Source organism: Propithecus coquereli, unplaced genomic scaffold, assembly GCF_000956105.1.
Source record: "Propithecus coquereli isolate 6110/MARCELLA unplaced genomic scaffold, Pcoq_1.0 Scaffold11, whole genome shotgun sequence".
Classification (NCBI taxonomy): Eukaryota; Metazoa; Chordata; class Mammalia; order Primates; family Indriidae; genus Propithecus; species Propithecus coquereli.
The window spans coordinates 12,575,655-12,579,395 of NW_012134969.1; positions in this window are offsets into that span (position 1 = coordinate 12,575,655).

Genomic DNA, 3,741 nt, shown 5'->3' on the forward strand with positions numbered 1-3,741 from the left:
TTTTTTCTTTCCTGTGCTTCCCTTTGGATATTTTTAATTGCTATGTGTTTCAATTTACTGATACTGTCTTATACAGCGTCCAACCTGCTGTTGGTCCCAACCAGTGAATTTTTCATCTTAAACACTGTATTTTTCATTCCCAGAAGTTTCTGTTTTTTATCTTTCGTTTTTCTCTTCACTATATTCTTGTTTTATAAAAATATAATTGATCATAGTTATAATAGCTGTTCGCTCTCTATCTGCTAATTATACCATCTCTGTAGTTTCTGGGTCCATTTCTACTGATGGATTTTCCTTCTGGTTTTGTACCATCTTTTCTTCTTGATTGTCTAGTAATTTTTTGTTGATGCTACACATTGTTTTACATTGTTAAGAATCTATATTCTGTTCTTTTCCTTTAGAGAGCATTGGCTTTTGTTCTGCCAGCCAATTAAGTTAACTACAGCATAATTTGACCTTTTAGAGCCTTGCTTTTCAGCTTTACTAGGAAAGGTCTAGGTTGGCCTTTATGCTAATGATAGTTTATCACACTACTAAGGCATGGCTCTTCTGGAGTCTCTACTGAATGGCTCCAGTGGTCACCAACAATTCTCCAATCTGACTAGACAACTCAAATGTCTCCCAATCCTGGGTGAGGTTGGTGAATTGTTCAGATCACAGCTCCCTGGACATTTTGTGTTTTGCTTCATGGAGTTTAATGCTATCCCTGTATAGTTTAGTATTCTGCAAAGACCCAAAGGAACCCTATGCAAATTTCTGGAGTTATCATTCTGCATAGTTCCCCACAACTTCTAGTTGCCTCAGCCTCTGTCAGCTCTGATCACTGTCTCTTACACTCAATAAAATCACCATTGTCTGCTTGGAATCAACATGCCATCACTCAGCTCTGTGATATGGAAAGGACCACCAGGCAGAAAACTGAAGTGATCATAGGGCTCATTTCATCTGTTCCCCTTCTGTTAAGAATCAAAACCCTGTGTCACTTGTTGTCTAACATGTGAAAACAGATGTCTCTTATATTTTTCCAGTTTTCTAATTATTTATGGTGGTGGTGGGTGGGGAGGAAAATCCAGTCCCTATTATTTTATTATGGTCAGAAGAGGAAGTCTATGAATGCATTTTGAAGGCATAATATCCATATATGAATGTGACATTTCACATTGTACATCACTTTTAAGCAATATTTATTGAGCTTTAACTGTATATAATTACATTGTAATGCACCGCAGAGGACCAAAGATTAATAAGACAGTGAAATTCTAATCTCCTGGGAGAGACAGACTTGTACACTGGTGACAAAACATGTTAAGAAATATAATTGAAACGTTAAGTCAGTACAGAGAGGGAAGGCAATATTAATAGGATTAGAGATGGCTTAAAGGAGGAGGCAGAATATGAGCTAAAAATGAGTAAGATTTCAACAAGAGGACATATCAACAGGCAGTGCAGTGTAGCCAGTGGTCTGTGGGCAATGGAGGGAGAGAAGAGGGAGAGTAAGCTGGGAGATGAGTCTGGTTAAGAAAGCTAAAGGCGAGGAGGAGGCTGAGTGAGATGGCCAAATAGAACCCTCGAGCAATCATTCCCCTATGGGAACACCAAATTGAACAACTATATATCAGAAAGAGTCGTAAGGTTCAGCTCTCTGTTCCTATCACCACGAAAGCAATTTCATCTAGCTGCACAAAGAGGTTATTAGGAGAATGAAAAGCATCCCTTTAAGCCAGAAAAGCTTTCTCTGGGTCCTGGTATCTTTTACTGTCAGAATGGCAGCATCTTTTGAATCTGGAAGCTATTAAATGCAATGCTATCATGTAGTGTAATTATAAAGTGACCCTCGGGATATCACCCAGGAGTGAGCTGCAAAATAGAGGGAAAGGGGAAGGAAGACATTCAGCACCTGAGCCAAGGTCTAGCCAGGTATATGTTGGAGTGAGTCAGTTGAAAAATCTAAGCTTGTGCTCTGTTACAGAACCACACTCTGGGAGTGCATGATTTTTAAAATTTTTATTTATTTATTGGTAATTCATGCTCATGATATAAAAATGTGAAAGGTTTACATGCAACAGAATGAAAAATAGGTCTCCTTCTTATTCTGTCTCCCAGTTTCCCTGTTACCCTCCCAAGTGGTATTGTTTGTTAACTTCAGAGATATTCTATACATCTGCAGGAAATATGTGCATATGTGTGTATGTGGGTATTATATCTATAATATATATTCATTCTTAAGGTGGAAACATAACATACTATATAAATTGTTCTGTACCTTGTTTGCTTTTATGTTTATTTTTCCTTAACAATATATTTTGGAGTTTATTTCATGTCAGTATATTGTGAAAGTTGTCAGAATTAAAATGGAGTCACTAATGTTAAGAAAACTCTGACAAATAGAGCTGGGGAAGGCCACAAGGAGAGAGTTCTTAGGCTTTTATGCCTGATAATGAAAAATTCTACAAAAACCACAACCTGGCACAAAGGCTATCACAACCTCACACAAAAGATACTTCTGCAAGGACATCTGACCAGCAAATGCCTATCCAGCCTTAGACTGACATCACCCTTCTTGTTGATCTTTGTAGCCAAGGATAATTATTTCAAAACAATTATGTCATCCTCCTCAATTTTTCCTTTACAAATACTTGCCTTCCTTTACTGCCCTGAATACTAACATAGTTTGCTATGGTATGGGTATTCCCATTGCCAGGCTCTGTTTCAAAATAAATGTATTTTCTTTCAGACGGCCTCTCTCTGTTTGCTAGTTAGGTTCATCATATAAAGATCTACTTCATTTTTTAATGGCTTTGTGATGGTCCATTGTACACATTTGTAATATTTTATTTAACCCATCTCCTCTCAGTAGAGATTTAAATGGTTTCAATATTCTATTAACATGCCACGCTGCAGTGAAGGCTTTCGTATATCTGTCGTTTTATCCTTGCATGTGTGTAACTATAGGATAAAGTTCTAGAAATGGCACATGCAGGCCAAAAGGCACATGCATTTGTGATAGAGATTAGTGTTGGCACATTGGTCTCCGTGGAGTTTTTATTCCTACCATCAAGCTACCTAAGTGCTGTTTCCTGAGCCCTCCCTAACACGGTGTCTTACCAATCTTTTTTATTATATATTTTCCAATTTAATAGATAAAATGATGTCCTTATGTTGTTTCAATTTGCATTTTCTTATTAGGAGTAAAGTTGGGCATCTGTTTATATGTTTGACCCATTTCCATTTCCTTACCTTAAACTATCAGTTCATACCCTTTGTCCATTTTTCTATGGGCTCGTTGCTCTCTTATTGAATTATAGAAGCTCTTTATGTATTAGGGAAATCAATGTTTAGTCTGTGATAGGAATTTCAGGTGGTTTTTCTTGTTTGTTATTTGTCTTTTGATTTGGAATATGAAGGATTTTTTTTTATTATTTCAGGGTATTATGAGGGTACAAACATTATGGTTACACTTTATATCTTTGCCTCACCCAAGCAAGGGTTAAAGGCATGCCCTTCCCCCCTACAGTTCTCCCCATGTCCTTTAGTTTTGGGTTTACCTCCCCCATCCCCCTAATCTCTGGAGAGTATTACTACCACGTGATCACCCTAGTGTTGATCAGTTAGTACCAACTTGATGGCGAGTACAAGTGGAGCCCATTCTTCCAATCTTGTGGTACCTCACTTTGGATAATGGGCTTAAGTTTAATCCAGGAAAGTATAAGAGGTTCTAGATCACTGTCGTTTCTTATGATT